Here is a 23,393-nt window from a genome sequence, read left to right as displayed (position 1 = left end):
TCAGGGTTGGTGGTAATTGTGCAAACTGGCAATTACCCAGGGCCCAAACCCTCTTTAGGATCTCAGTTGCTAAAAAAAAAAAAATCAGCAGACAAAAATCAAATTTCTTAATGAAATATGATGCCAGCAGCCCAGCCATAAGACAAAAAGCACATTACAATAGAGCATCTTTATTTTTTTGGCTGCCCAAGGTCACTTTATATACACTAACAAAGATATGAATATGTTTCCCTGATGCTGCAATTCCAAACTCAAGTACGTTGGTCATCTTGCAAGCCTGCAAAGGATAAGGCATGTAACTGGAGTTAAAAAAAAAGTAAGTAAAAGATGTCTTACTTTTAGATTGGGGAAAGTTTGACAAGACTATTGCGTGTTTGTGTGAAGCAATGCTAAAGTACATTTTGTGGCTATTACTTTATTAACAATCAGACATCTGATGCATACACAGACAACAAAGCAGCTAGAATTGCTGAAGGAAGTGGATGTCTGTGTAGATCAAAGAGCCCCAAATCCACTGTCATTTCATCAGGTTAAGCAGTCAATTTGGCTTTGAAACTAACTAGAATCTTTTATAGTGGCAACTCTGTGTTTATATGAATAAATACTGAAAAACAGTACTGCAGCCATGTTTACCACAATTAGACATCTGGGGTGTATACACTCAACAAACTGGTTATAGTTCCTGGGAGAAGGGGCTGTCTGTGGATGAAAATTAATGATCCTACTGTTGTTTTATCAAGTTAAACAGTCATTAATCTGGTTTTACAAAAAAGTGTGTATTTGTGTAAAGCAAACTGGAATACTCCACTGTGGCTATGTTTTAAAATCAATTAAGATCAGACATCTGAGGTGTACACAATCATAACAGTGGTTGTAACTGATATCCAACTGATGAGTAGTTGTTTGTTGATAAAAATGACTCATTAAAACTGCTGTTTGATCACAGTCAGTCACTGCTCTATCTTTGTAGGAGCTGGGTTACACTCAAGAGCCACAAGTCATACATATCTTCTTCTTTCACTTTACATCACAGTTGAACATCAGTACTATACATAATAAGTAGCTAACTTTGGTGGTCTGGGGATATGCATGAAAGCAACTGATCACTAACAAAACAGTGTTGCCATCTCACAAAGTTTAATTATCTGACTAGATTCTTAGTTGTGGTTCCTTCTGTGTGTAGACTGCACATTCTTTCTGTTTGTCTAGGTTTTATCTGAGTGCTTTTGTTTCCTCCAGAACCCAAAATACATGCTACAGGTAAACTGGTGGTTCTTAATTTGCTTCCAGGTAGGTACTCTGTGCAACAGTGAGCAAGTGTGTGTGTGTGTGTGTGTGTGTGTGTGTGTGTGTGTGTGTGTGCGCGTGTGTGCAGGCATTATACCTCTCAGCTGGCCCTCCTAAAAATCAGTGATGCTTTCATTAAAAATGTAGATTATTATCAGAAATCATTATATTAATTTATAGTTACTGCTTCTACTTAAGAAAATGCATGTTAATTCATGGAGTTTTATTTTCTCAACTTCTTATATCAGTGACATTAATATTTAAAAAATGTCTCAGGTTTGGCTTTGCTGCCCCACACAATTTTTAACTTTGCCCCTGATTCTGGTACTAAGAAACCGAATTTATAGTGTGTGCACTCACTTTGTAATGGGTCTGGCATATCAGGGACAGTGTCAGTATGTGTGTATGTGCATGTGAAAAAATAATAACATAGTTTTTGTATATGGGCACACAATACTGGAAACATATACATAATTTCGGCTAGCAGTAAATTAAGAAAAAAAAAGAAAAAATTTTATCTAATTCTCACTCATAAATAAGCCATAAAATGCATCACTGAACATCTAAACTTTCTGTGCTTCTCGGGATTTAACAGGCTTAGGGTTGCCACCTTTTCAGGTGCCAAAAGTGTGACATTTTCTAGGGAAACATTGGGTTTTGCATAGGAAATCATATCCTCAACCAGTGCAAGGAAGTGAACATCACACTTCTGCTAAAATAAAAGCTTAAATATGCAGAATGCAAACTGTTTCTGTTGTTTCATTTAAATTAGAGGAAATTTAGGAAATGTTTTTGTCCTAAAATCTCAGGACCTTTGCCACTGTACATGTTTTACACAGGGTGCGACTGCCCAATCAGGGACTCTGCAGCATAAAGAGGAACATGTGGCAACCCTATGCTTAGAAGAGGACCCCGACTTCAACCCTGAGTTCCACCTAGCCTAAAAAAGCAGTGTTAGGAGTTGTAAACCAGCTCTCAACAGTAAACTCTGTGTTACGCACCAACTGTACAGGCTTATTATTTAAATAAGACTGGCAGACATTATTCTCAAGTGTACCTCATTATGAAGAATGTTACACATTTTGAGTCTTAAAAAGTCCATGTTCCTCATGTTCCACTAATAAAATAAGTCACAAAGGGCCACAGCTCCAAAGGCAAAGCAAAACTTTAATCTGTGAGTGCTTTCGTTCACTCAAATTAAATGAACCACTTCAGACAAATTCAAACAGTAAAACCCCTCCTTATATAACCAAGAAATCACATGACCAATAAAATGCATTACATCACAAGTTTAAAACTGATTGTTAAAAGGCATATACATATTTATAAAGATATTTACATATACTTTAAAAGAATCTTTAAGCACAAAGTGGAGGATTAATATATTTGTTGTGTCTTTCGGCTTTTCCCGGTTAGGGGTCGTCACAGTGGAATTCCGGTCCGCTAATGATTGGCAGAAGATTTTTACGTGCCAAGTTGCCGGCCCTGACGCACAACCTTCAATGAAGGAATGCCCATTCATGCATGTCTCCACACAGAAGACGCTCTAGCTGAGAATCGAACAGGACAACGTCTTACTGTGATGCGACAATGCTACCGCAGCACCACCACCACAGATTTTTATATAAAAAACAATCAAAAAGGTGCATCTATACAAAACTATAAGTACATAAAATATTATATTATCTTATAAGAACATTCTATACTGAATTTCATAAATTCATTCAGCATAATAAACTTTTAAGTTTGAGTAAACACATAACAAAACACTGCTCATTAAGGCCAGGATAACTATATGCATTTAAGATAAGTTGCCACCATAACTCTTGTCTTTTGAGTAAAAGGGATGCATGCCCACCTCTAGGGCCCTCCATCACCTGGTTGATCACGTTAAATTTAAAGTGGTGCCCAGGGCTGTCCCTAATGTGGTTGGCCAAAACATTATTTTCTGTTTCTATTTATACTATAAATGTGTTCATAGATTCTTTCTTTGAACCTACAATCATTTTTTCCGATATAAAATGCCAGACAGAGTTGACATCTTGCCATATATACCACACCTTTAGAGTTACAGTCATATCTAGCAGTGAGTGAACAATGCCTGTTAGCAATTGTATAGTCCCTACCTATGTCTATGTACCTGCAATACGCACAAGCTTCACATTTAACTATTCCTGGGTTCCTGTTGTACAATTTATGCTATTTCTCTAATAAATATATATGTATATATATATATATATATATATATATATATATATATATATATATATTTTTTTTTTTTTAAGTTAGCTCCTTTTCTATACACAACTCTTGGTAGGGCACCCAATTTAGATCTAAGATTTGTCTCTCCCATAAGGATACACCAGTTTTTTTAACAGGGTGCCCCTTATGGACTCACCATAAGATGTGTATGTAGTAATTCAGCTGACAATATATCCATTCTTATCCCTATTGTTATTACTGTGCGTTGGCGTATTTATGTCAGCACTATTACCCTCAGTGGTGGCAGGGCTAAGCATATGAGCTAATAACGCTGGTGGTCCCAAAATGGGTGAGAAGTGCCCCTCCCTTCTTTTTATTTGGACTTATTTTATAAGTCCCTGCAGTAACACTTCTGGGTAGCCACTTATTTCAAACATTTGTTTTAAATTACTGCATTCCTGCATGAATTCTCTCTCTATCCAAGGTGATCATCCGTAATGCCCTCATGTTCCACACTAGAACGGCCTGTCAACCATTCATTCCCCAGAAGTTTTCTTTTTCTCTCTCTAAAATCAATTGCAAACAATACTGAATCATACTAATTCAACAAAATAATGTATAAGCAGAAAGTAACTACAAAGTACTTACAAAAATTATCATCCCTTACAGCAACCTCAAGACACTTCGCTCATCCACCAAATTACTAGTCCAAACCCTCAAAAGCAATAACTCATCTGGAGACTCTCTATATGCCAACTTTGTTGGCAAAATAATGAAATCACTTCCTGCTGAGCTTACTTCAGAACCCGTTCTAACCGAATTCAAAAGAAATCTAAAACAGTACTTTAAAAGGCAATGACTATGTCCTTGCTCTAATCCTGACTAACTCTGGCATTATAAACATGTGCTAAAGAGGTATTTTGGCCACCCACTTCCTAATTGTTACTCTATAACAAATCAGATTTATATATGACAGAATTAATTACTTTTATCCTATGTATTGCATCTGTAACAGTGCTTTAACTTGTTTAATGTAACAGTTTGTCTGTATGTATGGAGCTTTTCTCCCCGGGCCTCTGCTGAAAATGGACAAATATCCAGTCGAACTATCCCGGTCAACAAATGTAAAATAAATACATAAATAAATAAACTAATTTTAACCATCCTACCAGCTTCACAAAAACTCTGGACAAAGCCAAAAATAATGGGGGAACAAAGTCACAAAAATGGAGATACATTTTAAATATTGTTCGTATAAATTTGGAAAGTTGCTAGAATGAATGGTCTTGTAATACCATAGATTTTCTAAAGGATACAAAGTTGTTTGTCTTTTCCCAGTTACGGGATGCCACAGCAGAACTCTGGTCCACTAATTACTGGTAGTCACTTTTTTTTTTACGATGCTGAGTTGCCAGCCTGATACCCAACCTTCAGCAATAGCACGCCCATTCATGCATGCCTTTCAGAGGCCACTTGACCACGGGGACGACATGCAGACTCCACACAGAAGGCACTCCTGCTAAGAATCAAACAGGAGAACCTCTTGCTGGGAGGTAACAATGCTACCACTGTACCACTGCGGATTCATTTCAACAGGATACAAAGTCTGAACCTCAAATGCCTGTCACTGTTTACTGAAATAAATCCTCACTGATTCGCCAAAAACCCAGAAAAAAATATCAAATTTTATGAGGAACAGATCAAAAATATGAGGCAAAAATCAGGACATTCTGCAAAAATTTGGACAGTTGATATGTATGTTATGTGCTCCGCATTTTGACTTAAGAGAAAGTATTGTAGATTTTTGAGGTGGAAGATGTTGGCACATTCAGCCAGAAGAGTGCGGTACCCTAACCAACACAACATACGCCTTGCTCGCGTTCATTGGAGATACCAAATCTTTCCCAACGCCTGTAGAGGATAAGGTCAGGAGTCTCTATCATAATATCTCAAAGTATGCAGTTTATTTTAGTTTTACTGCAAGCTTCTACAGCGTCAATGCTGTTTTTCTGACAAACATCGTATATTACTTACCCATTCTGTTCCTTTTCTGTACATGGTGCTTGTTCTGAAAACTCGTTACTGAGACGCACATTTTGTTTATCCTCAGGATTGCCACTCATTTTTCACAAACGGATAATAAATTTTCCAGAAACCGGAAAGGCTTGCTTGGTATGACCCAGCCACTTATTTTAAAGCTTAAACATGTTTTTAGTCCTTCTCAAAAGCGTTCCTCGGTTGCCTGATACTGCTATTTCACACGGAGAAGAGCAGGACGCTGGTTGAGATGAAGTGGCACGAAAGAACTTTGTCCTTTCATCGTTGCTGTTTTCAGTTACTAGAAAGACCGATCATATTTGACGTCGATCTTTTACTTCTGACAGTTCAGGCAAACGCGAGGTTAATAACTCTGATGATAACATTTATACAGACAGCTTGCTTCACTTCATAGCTCTCAACCAATGGGGCAAATTTGCAGACGCAGGGACAAATATTAGTTCTGTCCCTACTCCCTCTTAATTCACCCCTAAAACTGGCGAATTTAAAAAGTCGTGAATTACGTTTAATAAATAATGACAATAATTACAGTTAATGAATGAGTAAAACCTGGAACAACCACCACGATCAACAACACCTTTCTTTATTGAAGACAAAATATATAGATAAAATCCAAGTGCACTAGTATATGTTTTGTCTTCAATAAAGGAAGGTGTTGTTGATCGTGGTGGTTGTTCCAGGTTTTACTCATTCTTTCATTTTTACTTACGGACTGCCTTAAGCTGTTTTAGGGTGCATTGTTTGCTTCATTTTATAATAATTAGAGTTATACATTTCTTTTACTTTAGAAAATTGATATTACTTCACATTTTCTTATTCAGTGTTTCTAGTTAATACTGTTAATATTTTAAAAGCGCCCCTGATTGTCCCTGAAAATCGGGGAAAGTTGAGAGGTGTGCCGGAGTTTCACTTGCAGTGCTACTACAGTGTTATACCTTTATGCGGTCTGTCTATGAACCCTAACAGCAAGGATAACTGGCAATCATGCCGTTTAGCTGTTTGTATTTAGGCTAAGGATTGTGGCTCGATTCCCTTGGCTGAAGGGACTTAGTTCTTTCAGCCAAGGGAAGCTAGCCTGTTCACAGTGAGCTGGCTAGATTCTAGGGGGGGGGGGGGGGGGGGCGTCCTTTACACCAATAGATTCTAGCCCATTTGGTGTGGGCAGGCTAGATTCACTTGCTTGAAAGGACCTTAGTCCTTTCAGCCAAGAGAATCTAGCCTGCTCATAGTGAGATGGCTAGGTTCTTGTGGGGACAAGGAACGTCGTTATGCCAGTAGATTCGTCCCCTTGGTGTGAGCAGGTACCTTAGCCCTTTCAGCCAAGGGAATGTAGCCTGCTCATGGTTGGATGGCTAGATTATACTGGGGAAAAGGACTGTGTTTTACACCAATAGTGAGATGGCTAGATTCTAGTGGGGAAAAGGACCATCTTTACACCAAGAGATTCTAGTCCCTTTGGTGTGAGCAGGCTACCTTTGCCCTTTCAGCAAATTGACTCTAGCCTGCTCATATTAAGATGGCTAGATTCTAGTGGAGGAAAGGACTGTCTTTACACTAATAGATTTTAGTCCCTTTGGTGTATGCAGGCTAGAATCCCTGGCTGAAAAGGACCTAGTCATTAATAACACAAGATAGTCTGATGTAAAACATGCGATTGAGAGGGTCCTTTTAGAGCATGAAATCTAGCTTTTTTAATAAGTAGATTGCAGTAGAAAAAGGACTATCTTTTAGGAAACATATTTTAACTTCTTTATAAATATGTTACAGTCTATTTACAAGAATAATTCCTAACCTATTTTTTTTCATGTAAAACAGAGTAGATTATATTGTGCAAAAGACCAATTAAAAAAAAATTCTAGCTTGCACTTTAAAAAAAAACAGCTGCAGTTGTTAGCACAAAGCAGGGCATTGAAATAACCTGGCTTGTAAAAGAAGGTGAATTATTGTGTGAAAAAGGAGTCTCTCTCATAGACTACATAGTTGGTGTTTGGAATTACACTGTTAGGTCCCATCAGTACAGATTTCTTTGAATGAAGGGACACGGTCCTTTCAGCAAAAGAAATCTAGTCTGCTATTCATGACACTGCTAATAGTGCAGCGGTTAGTGTTGTCGCCTCACAGCAAGAGGTTCCCTGGTTCGATGCTGGGGTGCCTTCTGTGCAGAGTCTGCATGTCTTCCCTGTGGTTGTGTGGGTTTCCTCCGGTTGCTCCGGTTTTCTCCCACATCCCAAGAACATGCTGTAGGTGGATTGGACACTCTAAAAAATTGGCCCTTGGTGTGAGTGCATGTGTGTGCCTTCTGTGGAAGGTTGGGTACTGGGCTGGCAACTCGACACCATAAAACTCCACTGCCAATCATGAGCAGACAGGCGATCTGCTGTGGTGACCCCTAACCGGGAAAAGCCGAAAGAAGAAGATTCATGACCCTGCTAAATTCTAGTTGGGAAAAGGACCTTCTTTCTGGGAATAGATTCAAGGTCTTTGCTGTACAGTGACAGGAATGACAAGTCTGCTGTATTTCAGAAGGTTACATTCTAGTGGAGGAAAGGGCTTTCCTTGTGGGAATAGCTTCTAGCCCCCTTTGGTATACAATGGAAGAAATTATGATTTTTTTTCAAAAAGGAACTGTACTACATAATTTTGGCAGAGTGCACCATCAGGTCTTCAGACTAAAGGCTGATGGCTGAAGGAACCTGGTCCTTTCAGCCAAGGGAAGTTAGCCTGTTCTTTATGACACAACTAAATTCTAGTGGGGAAAAGGGCCTAGTTCCTGGAAATAGATTCTAGCCCCTTTGGTGTACAGTGGCAGGTGCTGACCTTTTTCAGGAAGGAGCTCACTACATTCTTTTGTCTGAGCATAATTTCTGCTCCCCTCAACACAGATTGCCATGACTGAAGGACCCATGTCCTTTCAGCCAAGGGAATCTAGTCTGCTCTGTGTGTAAATGCTAAATTCTAGTGGAGGAAAGAGCCGTCTTTCTGAGAATAGATTCTAACTCCTTTAGTGTACACTGGCTGGAATGACTCTTTTTAGTGAGTCATCTAACCTGTTCTTTATAACACACCTAAATTTTAGTGGAGAAAAGGACCATTTTTATTGGAATAGATTCTATCACCTCTGGTGTACAGATGCAGGAATGACCATTTTTTTTTAAGAAAGACCTACATTACATTCTTTTGGTTGGGCATAATTTCTGGTCCCTTCAACACACATTGCCACAGTTGAAGGATCCAGTTCCTTCCAGCCAAGGGAATCTAGCATGCTCTATGTGAAAATGCTACATTCTAGTGGAGGAAAGCGCCGTCTTACTGGGAATAAATTCTAACCCATTTGGTGTACAGTTGCAGGAATGACCATTCTTTTTGGAAATAGATGCCCTACATGTGTTTTGTTGAGAATAATTTTAGGTCCCTTCAGCACAGATTGCCATGGATGAAGATCCTGGTCCTTTCAGCCAAGAGAATATAGCCTACTGTATGTGAAATTGCTAAATTCTAGCGGAGGAAGGGACCATTGTTTGGGGAATAGATTCCAACTCCTTTAGTGTTCACTGCCAGGAATGACCCTTTTTATTGAGTCCTGTAGCCTGTTTATAACACAGCTAAATTCTAATGAATAAAAGGACCTTTTTATTGGAATAGATTCTACTACCTCTGGTGTACCGAGGCCAGGATGACCATTTTTTAGGAAAGTCCTGCACTACATTCTTTTAGTTGAACATAATTTCCAGTCACTTCAACAGAGATTGCCATGGCTGAATTTCAGCCCAGAGAATCTAGTCTGCTCAATGTGAAAATGGTAGATTCTAATGAAGAAAAGGACCACCTTTATGGGAATAAATTCTATCCCATCTGGTGTACAGTGGCAGGAATGGCTATTTTTTTTTGGAAATAGAAGCACTACATTAATTTGGCTGAGCATAATTTTAGGACTCTTCAGCACAGATTGCCAGGAATGAAGGACCCTGGTCCTTTCAGCCAAGGGAATATAGTCTGATTTATGTGAAAATGTTAAATTCTAGTGGAGGCAAGGACCATCTTTCTGGGAATATATTCTAACCCCTTTAGTGTACAGTGGCAGGAATGACCCCTTTTATTGAGTCCTCTAACCTTTTCTGTATAACATGGCTTAAGTCTAGTGGGGAAAAGGACCTTTTTATTGGAATAGATTCTATCACCTCTAGTGTACAGAGGCAGGAATGACCATTTTTTAGGAAAGACCTGCACTGCATTCTTTTGGTTGAGCATAATTTCTGGGCACTTCAACACATATTACCATGGTTGAAGGACCCAGGTCCTTCCAGCTAAGGGAATTTAATCTGCTCTATGTGAAAATGCTAGATTCTAGTGGAGGAGAGGACTGTCTTTCTGGGAATAAATTTTAGCTTCTCTAGTGTGCAGTGGCAGGAACCTGCTGTATGTGAAAATGCTAAATTCTAGTGGAGGAAAGGATAGTCTTTCAGGGAATAAATTCTATCCTATCTGGTATATAGTGGCAGGAATGGCCATTCTTTTTGGAAATAGATGTACTACATTCATTTGGCTGAGCATAGTTTTAGGTCCCTTTAGTACAGATTGCCAGAGATGTAGGACCCTAGTCCGTTCAGCCAAGGGAATATAGCCTGATTTATGTGAAAATGCTAAATTCTAGTGGAGGAAAGCATTGTCTTTATGGGAATAGATTCTAACCCCCTTAGTGTACACTGGCAGGAATGACCATTTTTTTTGGAAATAGGGGGACTACATTCTTTTGGATGAGCACAATATTTGACCCTTCAGCATAGATTCACATGGTTGATGAATTTGGTCCTTTCAGCCAGGGGAAATCTAGCCTGCTGTATGTTAAAAGGCTAAATTATAATGGAGGGAAGAAACATTTTTAAGAGAGAGGATTCTAGCATCTTTGTTGGACAGTGGTGGGAATGACCTATTGTTTTAGGAAATAGCTGTGCTACATCCTTTTGGCTTGAGCACAATATCATGTCCATTCATCCTGGTCCCTTCAGCTGATTTCCCTTGGCTGAAGGAGCCTAGACCTTGCAGCAATGAAAATCTTATCTGCTTTATGCTAAAAGGCTAAATTCCAGTGGAGGAAAAGACTCTCTTTTGAGAACAATTTTAATCCCCTTTTTTGTACAGTGGCTGGAATGTCCTTTTTATTCAGGAAAGATCTGTGCTACATGCTTTTGTCTGAGTATAATTTTGTGTCTTTCATTACAGAGTACCATAGCTGAAGGGACCTGATGCCTTCAGCCAAGGGATTATAGCCTACTGTATCTGAAAAGGATAAATTCTGGTAGAGGAAAGGACAGTGCTTTGGCAGTCAGTGGCAGGAATGACCTTTTTTAGGGAAGAGCTGTACTAGATTGTTTTGGCTGCGCACAATATTACGTATCTTCAGCATAAATTCACATGGTTGATGGACCCTGGCCTTTTCATCCAGGGGAAATCTAGCCTGCTTTATGTGAAAAGTCTAATTTCCATTGGAGAAAAGGACTGTCTTTATGGGAGTAGATTCTAGCCCCTTTGATGTACAGTGGCAGGAATGATCCCTTTTTTTAAGAAAATAGCTGGAGCGCATTCTTTTGGTTGAGCATAATTTCAGGTCCCTTCAACACAAATTGCCATGACTGAAGGACCCAGGTCCTTTCAGCCAAGGGAATCTAATCTGCTCTATATAAAAAGGCTAAATTCTAGTGGAGGAAAGGACCATTTTATGGGAATAGATTCTAGCTGCTATGGTGTACAATGGCAGGAATGACTATTTTTCCAGGAAGGAGCTGTACAGCATTTTTTTTTTGCTCAACACACTATTAGGTCAATTCAGTTTATAGTCCTTTAGGCAGATAGACTGATTCCATTCAGCCAAAGAAATCTTGCCTGCTTTATATGAAATGCATTATATGAAAATGCTAAATTCTATTGGAAAAATGGATCATCATTCTGGTAATTCTAGCCACTTTGGTGGACAGTGTCAGGAATTACCTTTTTTTTAGGAAAATGTTGCACTACATTCTTTTGGCTGAGTACACTATCAAGCCTATTCATCCTAGCCTATTCAGCCAAGATTCCCATTGTTGAAGGGACCTGGTTCATTCAGTCAAGGGAATCTTGCCTGCTTTATGTGAAAAGGCTAAATTCTAGTGGTAGAAAGGGCTGTCATTTTGAGAATAGATTCTAGCCCCTTCCGTGTACAGTGGTGAGAATGAACCTTGTTTAGGAAGGAGCTGCAAAGCATTCTTTTGGCAGGGCATACTTTCATGTCCCTTCATCTCAAATTCCCATGGCTGAAGAACCCTGTTACTTTCAGCCAAGAAAACCTAGCCTTCTTTATGTGAAAAGGCTAAATTCTAATGGGAAAAATGCCTTCTTTCTGGGAATAGATTCGGGTCCTTTGGTGTACAGTGGTAGGAATGACCCTTTTTAGGAAAGAGGTGCACTACATTCTTTTGGCTGAGCACAGTGTCAGATCCCTTCATCCTAGTTCATTCAGCCGGGATTCCCTAGACTGAAGGGACCTAGTCCTTTCAGCCAATGGGATATACTTTGTTTTATGTGAAAAGGCTAAATTGTAGTGGGCAAAGGACCATCTTTCCAGGAATGCATTCCAGCTTATTTTGTATAGAGTAGCAGAAATTATTTATTTTTGCTGGAAAGAGTTACACTAGATTGTTTTGTTTAAGTAGCCTGGATGATTTTTGTTCAGGAAAGAACTATACTAGATTCTTTTGTTTAAAGGGCTATAGTCTATTCAGCCAAAGGGATGCAGCTTTTTTTAAGTAGGTATGCTGATTATAGTGAGAGAAAGACATGTAAAAAATAAATTCTTGCTGGTATTTTGAAAATAAGCTACATCGCACTTGCAGGAAATAATCCAGCAATAAATATATATGGATAGGTATAGATAAACACACACACACACACACACACACACACACACACACATGCATGCATGCATACATTCATACATACATACAGCTGCATTTGTATATTTTACTGGTGAGAATAAAACTGACGTAGCTCTTTCTTTACCTGAAAACTCACATTTTTACTCTGAATATACTAGTCTCTAGTTGCAAAACAACTGCATTCTAGGAAATAGAAACTGGCTTGCACTTTGTATGTATACAACTTTCCAGTTGCTGGAAGGACTCCAGCTAGTAGTAGCCATAAGAGAGAGAGACTGTTTCAGAGAATAATAAAGATCCATAGTAATCATAGCAAGTATACGGGAATACATTCGGGCTGCAGAAGAAGTTGAAATAGTACCAGAAGATTTTTTTTCTCCTTCTCAGAATACATTTTAGCTTGATTTAACCAAGTACACTAAGAGGTCCTTTCAGCCAATGGAATCTAGGCTTGTCTCAAAAGGGGAGCTAAATTACTGCAGGAGAAAAGATAATCTTTCAGACAACAGATTCATTAGATACTTTTGGCTGAAGGGGTGTAGTCCCTTCAATGAAAATAATGCATTCTGCTTTACAAAGTAGGCTGTACTGATTATAGTGAGATAAAGATATTGGAATATAAATATTTGCAGGCATTTTGGAAATATACTGTGTTCCATTTGTACAAATAGACCTCAGGCAAGAGTATATATAGGTAGAATATTCTTTTTTTTCAAAAACATTTTTATTTTGTTTTCATTATAAACATACGCAAATGTACATATAACAAATACAATAAAACAATAACAAAACTATTATTTACAATATTTACATTCATCCATGATAAACAATTATTTTATCCATGAGAAGTTATCAGTATTTGTTCAAAAGGTTTTCCAATTTTTGCCATGCTATTTGTTATGAGTAATGTTATGAGTTCTATAACAAATGGTTTGCAGTTCTTTTTTACAAACAACATTTGCTAAATTAATAAAGTTTTTAAATATCAAATCTTGTTTACTTTTCCAGTTCAAAGTAATAACTTTTTTGGCAATTGCAAGAAATGACCAGAGTAACTGAATCTAAGATTTAGGTATTACATTAGGTATAGGAACATTGAATAGGATTAGTGAGTTAGAAATATGACAGTTATCAGACCATAAAGCATTTACAAAATATTTGAAGTATTTCCAGTATTGAACAAAATTTCTACATTCAATAAGCAAGTGAACCCAGTTGGCCTCTAGTAATTCATCACATTTCCAACATTTACTTTCACAGTTTTTGAGTATAAGATTTATTTCATGTGGAGTATAGAAACTCTGTTCATAAATTTCCATGTATAAAATCTCCAATAAAATAAAGAAAAGGTACCATACATAGAATTCAATAACAATTTTTTGGATTCATCAGATATTTGTTCTCCATTAATCTTTTCATAGTAATTCCAAAAATCTGAGTCAAACTTTAGAGTGTCTTCTCTTAGTATCTTATAGATAGGTGAGATACTTTTATTTTGACTATCTGTCTTGTTAAGACACCTAATAAAAAGTTGAATCAAACTAGGTATAGATTCAGTCTCTAGGTTGATTGATACTCTCATTTTGTTTTCTATAAACTGCCGTAATGAATGTATAAACAACCAACTGTCTTGACTATTATCAAAACTACATTAAAGAGAGTTTAGTGGTTTAATACTCTTATTTTCAATAAACTGATGCCAGAATATCAAGTTATTTTCCTTTAAGTTTTGCATCACATTGATGTTGAAAGAATCTAGGGAATCAGGGGAGTATGATATAGGGAATATAAGAAATATAAATTGTTTAATGTTGTAATTACAATCAATTATATTTTTAAAGTTCTTAAATGTTTGATTAATGCCATAAGAAAAATGATCAAGCTTCTTATTAAATACTTAGTCCATATTGTTCCTTAAATTGATTTCTGTAGTTCTGACATCAGTTATATGAATTTCATGTATTGTTTTTCAGCCATATAGATATAGGTAGGTGTGATCCAATGTAATATTACATTAATTATAACTGATATGAAATAAAGATCTAAGCTAGGAAATGCTATCCCATTACTGTCCCAAGCTCTAATGTGCCATTTATATGCAATCCTAGGTTTTAAGGGGAACCATAAAAATGTAAGTGACATGTTATCTAATTTTTTAAATATGTTTTTGGGAGGGGGTAGTATCAATGACTGTATATCAAACAAAATGTTAGGTAAAATTGTCATTTTAATTAAAGAGAGGCGGTAATATCGTCCATTGTGAAGAACATTTTATTCCATCTTTTGATTAGCTCATTAATGGTGGTAATTAAATTATTGCCGTTTAGTTTAACAGACTCTTTCCATGTACTCTTTATACTGACACCTAAATATTCTAATACATCATTCGCCCGATTAAACAGGCAACTCTCTCTTAGGTTTTTGTTGATCTTTTTGATAATTAGTAACGTTTTGGATTTATTATGATTAAATTTGAGCCCTGCAATTCTTTCAGATTTGCTTAAGGTATTTATAACATCATGCAAAGAACCATTAATGTCATGCAACGTTAACAACATATCATCAGCAAATAATTGTATTTTAGGACAATAGTCCTTATTAATTTGAAAGCCTTTTATATTTTACTTGTTTTTGATATATGTAGCAAAAGGTTCCATTGAAAGAGCAAACAATAATGGTGAAGATTTCTAGTTGTGAGGATAGACATGATCTGATTTTCACATAAGCTTGTGCCCCACTATAAATTTTCATTAATAAGTTGACAAAATTGGAGGAGAATTCAAAACCAGTCAGAATTCTTTATAGATGAGACCAACTAATAGAATCAAAAGCCTTTTCTGTGTCTAGGCTAATAATAGTTGTTTTTTGTATTTGCATGCTGTGTCTATTAATGATAGTAATTCAATAATGTTATCTTGCACTTTTCTATGAAGAATGAACCCTGTCTGATCATTATGTATTAGATTAGGTAGTATTTTCTTTAAGGCAGAATATTCTGATTCTATGAATAAAGCTAACCTAACCCTTTCTTTACCTGGAATCATTGATTTGACCCTAAATATAATAGATTTGAGTGGGAAAATAATTGATTTCTATAAAATAGGCTTTGGCTTCCTTTTTATAAATCTACAGATTGTCAGTGGCTGGAAGGACTCTGGACAATAATAAACTTAAGTGAATAATAAAAGTCCTTGGTAATTACATTAAGGATAGGGGAATAGCTTGGGTTTGCAAAATAATTTAAATGGTAACAAATAAATTATTTAGCTTCACAGAATACATTTTATCTTGATTTTACCAAGTATGCTATAAGGTCCTTCAGTCAATGGAATGTAACCTAGTCTAAAGAAGAGAGATGAATTTCAGTGGCAAGAACTATCATTTTTTTTTCAAGAAAGAGATATAATGTATTCTTCTGGGTGAAGGAATCTATTCCTTTGCCAGAGTAATCCTGCCAGGTGTTTAAAAGCAGACTGTGCTGATTAAAATAAGATAACAGCATGGGTAGGTAGTTCTTACTGGCATTTTTGAAATAGACTATAATCCATTGGTACAATGGAACTCTGCTATTAATATATATATATATATATATATATATATATATATATGTCTTGATACTCTTCTAATCCTTGAATTTTTTGTCCTACTCATCCTATTGCTGAATATGAACTTAGTCATTGTCTTTAGCCTAGTCCTGTTTTATCTCCTCGGAACAACATAGTAATGTCCATATTACATCTCAATTCCATGTTATTTTGATATACATCATTAGTTGTTCTACATATTCATATGTTCTTTATAATATATGTGACGTTTTATGTTAATTACATGAAACTTATCATTTATTAGTATAGATACATTTTTAATATATATTTTTTGTTAAATTTATCATTTATTAGATTCTTCATTCTATGTATTTGGTTATAAGTGTTTTTCTTGCAGATGTATTTGTTCACTTGGGTTCATTCTCAAGTTGTCCCATGTAATATGTTGACTAATGTAACATTTAGTTACATTGTTAGATTTAAAGGAGAATGTATTGTTGTTTGACGGTATGTTCCGTCTATCTTCTTGTTTTATAGAGCTATCATGTGACCTAAGGCAACAACACGTCATTCAAGCAGTCTGTTTACTGACGACTTTATGTTTGGTGTTTACTGCGTTTTGTTGCCTATTGGGGTTATTCTATCTTTGGATGGTATACTCTGTTCAATTGTTTTATTATAGCACCCAGTTTCTGGTCGGGATGGAACGTTTTTGGGTTTTCCAGAATTTGACAACAGGTACGTTTGATTTGTTTACAAGACAGGTTTCTCTGTGGTTTCTTACGCATCTAAATATTACTTGTAGCATTGTTGCACATGCAAAAAGTTTTGGTTTTACTTTTTTAATGGAATCTTTGTGTTTGTTGCTGTTTATCTTTGAGTATTAAAGGGCTACTATGAAGCTACATATCTATAATGTCTTATTTTGGATGTACTTTTTTATCTGTTGCATTATGCTCGCTATTCTTAATGGATTCATAGGTAACCAGAGTATTTATATTGAACTGTATGTTTTAGCGTCGCCAGTTTGGCCTCCTCTATTTAGGGTTTGTGTTTTTAATAGTTTTTATCTTAACCGAATCACTAGGGCATTTTGTGGGATGTATTTTATGTGTGTGTTGACTATGTTTACTTCCGGATGCGTCTCTTTGGCACTTGAATATCATATCAGCTTTATACTTGTCTGCTGGTTTTACCTTCCTCATATTTGAAGCTTGCTGCTTTATGTATATGATTTCTACTAGTTTGACATGATTATGGGGTCTATGCTTATTGGAAGAATATGTTATGAAACCTTGCAATATGTATAGGACCCTTATATTGATGCTATATGTATATATCTTTTTTGTACATGCATTTTACCATCTACTTTTGTTGTGGGTATTTCTGCAATACTTAGGGCCGATTGTTCTAGCAACCATTATTGGTTAGCAGGCATCCAGATTGTAATACATTTCAATTATTCAATTATTGTTTTATTAGCTAACTATCCCGCCAAAATGGACATTATTTAAGCTTGTATCATTTTTTGTGATTTTATCTGATGAAGCGTAGCCTTGCACTACGCGAAAGCGCTTATTCTTTTTCCATTAAAGTGTATTTCGATTTGTAAGCTGTTTCAAGTTTGGATTTTTATAACAGAGAAGCTTATATATCGTGTTGGTGTCTCCTACTATTGTTTTTACATTTTACCAAGAATGTTACCCTTTTATGACAGATATACTATATTCTGATGCAAAAAATGCCTTTCTTCTAGGAAATAAGTCGTGGCTTGAATTTTATAAACAGACAACTTTCCAGTTGATGGAGAGACTCCAGTCAGTAATAAACAAAAGACAGATTATTTTATTGAATAGTAAAGGTCTTGTACAATCACAACAATGGTAGGGTTTAGCTTACTAAAGAAGGTGAAATTGTAGTGGGAGAAATTAGTCTCCTTCACAGAACACATTTGACAATGATTTTACAAGCACACCAGGAAGTTCTTTCAGCCAATGAAATCTAGCCTTGTCTTGAGCAGAAGGCTTAAGTAAAGTAAATAAAATATGCATTTATTAACCAGTTAGGCACAGTAAACAAACAGTCAGATTTTAGTGGTGACCTGGATGCAATATCTGGTTAATTGATTTGCTCATGGTCACAAAGTCGGCAAATGAGAATTGAGAGAATCCAGTCTTTTACCACAGGAGGAAAAAAAAAAAAAAAAACATTTGTTTCTGACAAAAGAATGCACCCTGTTTTTTTTTAAGTAGGCTGTGCTGATTAAAATCAGAGAAAAGTATGGGAGATCAATTTGTACTGTTATTTTGGAATTAGACTGTGCTCCATTTGCCCAAAAGAACTCAGCCAATAACATATGCACAACATGTTGTGCTAGTGGGGGAAACAATGATCTGTTCCTTTCTTTCCTGGTGTCATACACATTTACCCTACATATTCTAGATTATATTGGGAAAAGTACTGCCTTCTAGGAAATAGCTTATGACTTGCATTTTATAAGTATATTCCATTTCAGTTGCTGGAAGGACTGTGGGCAGTAATAAACACAAGACAGACTGCTTTGGTGAACAATAAAGCTCTTTAGTGATCTCAGAAATGGTAGGGAAATGTTTTGGTTTGCAAAAGAAGGTGAAACAAATAAAATCACTTATCTTTTTAATTACCTGGAATGTGCATGTTATTTTTGCCCTAAATAGGCTGGACTGCAGTAGCAGTGGAGGGAAAGGAGTGCCTTTTGGGAAAAACATCCATCACTGTACTTTTTAAACTTACTACAGTCCAGTTGTCAGTAGGATGCCAGTCAGCAGGAAACATAAGAGACTCTTTTAATGAATGCTAAACGTCTTTAGTGGCCACAGTAAGGCAGCAGATTAGCCATTAATAAATATTATACTATCTGTAATAAGTTATAAAAATGGCCTAGTTCTTTCAGTTCACCAGATGGGCAAGGAACTTCCTCATTTTTAAAAGTTGGTAAAACTGTCTTTCATGGAATAGCTTGTTGTTTGTTTTCCTAAATACACTTTCATGTTTTTTTTCAGCCAAGAAAATCTTGCCTGCTCAAAAGAAGAGGGCTAAATTACCATAGGAGAAAGGATTATCCTTCAGAACATGAAATCTGGTTGTTTTTAAAGCACCTACTAGATTACATTGAATTAAAGAATCTAGGCCATACAAATGGTGTACTCTTTCGGCACCTAGAATATAACATGGAATCATAACCTGGCCCGACCAGCCCACCAACAAAGTAAATAAATACATATATAACCTATTTACTTTAATTAGTGGAAGTTGAAGTGGGAAAAGGGAATGCCATCTGGGAAAGAGTTTAGCTTGTATTTTATAAATATCAGACAATCCATTTAGTGAGATGTCTTCAGTTCACTTCTGTGAATAAATCAATATTTCCTATGATCACAGCATAGCAGGAGAATGCTTTCATTATAAGAAAATGCAAAATTGTAGTGGAAGAAGGGACTATCTTTCATGAAATAGATTCTGATCTGCTTTAATAAACATACTAGTAAGTCCATTCAGACGAAGAAATCTATTCAGTAAGGTTCACTCTTCAAGGAATAGACCTGGCTTGCTTGTAGTGACTATACAGGGAATCTATCCTGCTTTTTGAAAGTAGGTGAGACTGACTATAGTGGGAGAATGTTTAAGGAGGAAAATTATTGTTGATATTTTTGAAATAGACTATTTCTTTTTCAGGATGGGCCTTAGTCATTAATAAATGCAGTGCGGTCTGCTGCAGGAATTAAAAATTGCATAGTCCTTTCAGTAGCTAGACTAATTTACCTCTGAAAAGTCTTCACAATAATGGGTCTTCTATGAAACAGATTTCTGGTTGTTTTATAGCCCCAAAAAATCACCTTTGGTCCTTCCTGTTGGGGCTCACCTATTTACATCACACTGAATTGATCAGTATACCAGTACCATGTTCTTCCTACTTTCTTTTATTTGATGTAAGAAGAGGTCTAGATCCTCTAATCTGTGATCCTACTAATCTTTCTAGTGGCTTTTCCCTGTATTCCTTCAATCAGCTTCTCCTTCCTCCCCTTTCTCTCTAAATATATATACAGACATGGTATATACATGTAAAATTGCCCTTCAAGTAGTGCATTTTATGTTCATCCTTCTCTACATCTCTACCTTCCTTTTTACCCTTTCTTCATTTGTCCTATACCCCATTGAATACTATTGTGGAGTTCATCTCCTCAATCTTATTTCCAACAACCTAACACTTTCCCTTCAGAGATGTAGCTTTGTCAATTGATGCCCTGGGCAATCCCCAAAGTGATACCCACCTCAGCTGTGAGTTAATGACAAAAAGAAAGGTTCTCTCAACAGTGGAGGACCAACAAATTCCCTAACTTCACTAACTGAACTATACCACACACTGTAAAAGCAAATAAGTTAATTCATTTGACTACTCATGCCTGACAAAAAAAAAAACTCTTCTGTTGTTCTGAATATGCCCCCAAACAGCTTGTACCCTGGTCTTAGCAGGATCTCTAGAATTGAACACAATTCTCGAGTTGTGACCTGAACTAAGGCCATGTAGTGTCGATGCACTACTATTTTGTGTCTGGTGCCTATTCCTTTGAAGATAGATCTCAGTAATCTGTGTGATATTGTTACTGCTCTGTCATTAATCCTGGTGATCCAGTTCAGTTGAGATGAACATAACCATATCCATTTCCTGCTCCATTGCCTTCAGTTTCATGCCCCAGATAATACTTATTGCCAGGAGTGATGTGAGACACATGTAGTGTTTTTCATTTGTGTGTACTGAACTTAAAATTGTCATCTTTATGCTCACTTTGTCAGTCTTTCTAAATCATTCCATAGAGTCATCCCATCAAGCAAGCTGGTTGACCTGGCCATGGCCTTTGACACCATTCCCCATGCTGGTATCATAATGAAGTTTTTTTTTTTTTTTTTTTAAATCAACCCACATGTAGCAGAATGGGTAGTAAGTTGGATACAAACAGAATCCACACAGTGCGACTTGCAGATGCCTCACAAAAAAGTATAAAAGTTACTAGTGATGTCCATCATGGGTCAGTGCTTGGAACTCAACTTTTTGGTATGTTCTTCTCAGATCTCTAGGCAGAAAGCAGATCTCTGGCTAACACAGGCTGTAGGTGACTGAAAACTGGAGGTTGCTGTTAAGTCATCCACTGACATCCAAACCCTTCAGAATGAACTTTTCCTAGAGAGCACTTCTGTAGTAAAAATGGGCTCAAACTTAAAGCAAAAAAGTGTAGTATTGTTAATTTTAGCAGAAAGACCTTCTCTCATTGCACTATATAGATAACACACTACAAAACAAAAAAATGTGTTCAGGGATCTATGAACTTGGATTGAAAACTTCCACTCTTTTGACCATCACAGAATCAAGTTTGTCAGGAAATCCTTTTATTTCCACCAGCCCAGCTAACAGACCAAGAATATCATCAAGATTTAAAGAGGTAATCACTCCTTTATAATCAGCATTGATGATACCGAAGGACAATGGCCCCATTTGGCATATATTTCACTTAACATATCAATTAGAAACACCCCAACGGTTTCCTCTAAAAAGATCACAGGCAAAAAGTCCTTGAGCTATCAAGAGAGAATGGTAACTATATCTTATTATTAGTTTATTTTAGATTTTGAGGGGAAATGTCTGTCTCATCTACTGCTTTGTTAGATACTCAGTTCTTCTGGATCTTCTTTATGTCTGCAAGTCCAAAATCTCCACAGGAGACCTAAATCTTCACCAGGAGATAAATAAAACATGGTGGTATGGCAGGTTTATAATCTAGCACCTTGCAAACATCTGGAATAAACTTTCTCTGTATGGTAAGTAGAATGACAAACTATCCTACTTTAAACATAACCTGAACAGCTTGATGTGCATCCACAAATTTACTTCAATATTGACAGTTTTAGGCTTTTGTGAGAAAGGAGGTGTGGCCTGAAGGAGGATACTAGCAAGTGGTAAATGTCATAAAATGAATTGCCTTCTAATATATATGAATCCCACACTATTACATCTTTGTGTTATCATTAAAGAAGTTGATCCTGTTCTCTGTTACCTTTGTTAAGACTCATGCAAATACACTGAAGAGTAATGAGCCCATGACTGGTCTCTGTGATAGTCCTGTAGTCACATTCCTAATTTTTGACATTGTCTCTCAAACCACAGTCCACTGTCTTATACTATTCAGTCACTCAACAGTCCAATTACCCAGTCTTGATCTGATCTGGCCCACCTGTCTTCTTATCAGCTTTCACATGGGACAGTGTCAAACGTCTTGCTGAAGTCCAAGTACGCTTTGTCTTCTAGTACTTTCCTTTCAAGCACACCTGTAATCCCATTGTAAAACTGGATCATGGTTAGCTGGCACCTCCTGGCCAAAGACCTATGTTGATTCCTAGACATTGCTGTCCTTTAACAATGTGTCCAACCTTCTCCTCTGCATTCTATGTATGATTTTCCTTGTCAATGCTGTTAAGCCGAAAGGTCTGTACTTGTCTGGATTTTTCTTCTTCCTATTTGTGAAAATGTATCAACTTTGCTATCTACCAGCCCTCAGACACATGTACACTATCCTGTGATCTTACTGCCTTATTTATGTATGCATTTATTTATTGAAATGGTACCAAACTTGCTGTCTTCCAGTCCTCAGGCACATATATTCTAGTCACTGATTTTCCTGCATTGCCTTTTAAACAAGAGTACCATAATTGCTATATTCCAGTCCAAAGGCACATATGCATTAACCAGGAATAACTGTAAGTGCCCATTATGGAGTCTACGAGTATAATGGACATATTTCAGAGGACTGACGGTCAGCCCAGCTAGTCTTTCTGCTTGGTAGTATCTACAGGCAGCCAGTTCCTTCTCCATCTCCCCATTCAATCCTTTCTTTTGTCTTATGTTTGTACTGTTATGCATTGCCTCCCTCCAGTATGACACACTCCCCTTGCTTTCATTTGTGAAGACTGAAGTTCTAATTTAGTACCTCTGCTTTTCCAATTTTTTGTGATCGCCATCCCATATTTGATCATTAAAGCCAACTCTGTTCCATCTTTGTGCTATACCAGTAATCAGATCTTCTTATCTTTCTTTTTTACAGATCTTTATTAAACACATTTTTAAGAGTGACAGGTGCACATACAATAACATTTCCATAATGCAATATACACATACTGTATGTTTTAACAAATTTTCATTTATTCCAACATTGTATAAATCAATCACTTCCTGCTTTCCCTTAAATTTCATTCCACATCCAGAACATTTATTCTGCATGTATTGGTCCCATAAATTCCATTTATTTATTTATGTGTAATTTGCTCCTTCCTTTTTCTAAAGATCCCACCTCCAGTTGTTTTA

The sequence above is a fragment of the Protopterus annectens genome, chromosome 3.part0, assembly GCF_019279795.1.
Source record: "Protopterus annectens isolate FY-2018-M chromosome 3.part0, PAN1.0, whole genome shotgun sequence".
Classification (NCBI taxonomy): domain Eukaryota; kingdom Metazoa; phylum Chordata; order Ceratodontiformes; family Protopteridae; genus Protopterus; species Protopterus annectens.
The sequence above is the reverse complement of the archived record's forward strand: the minus strand, read 5'-3'. Positions refer to the sequence as shown.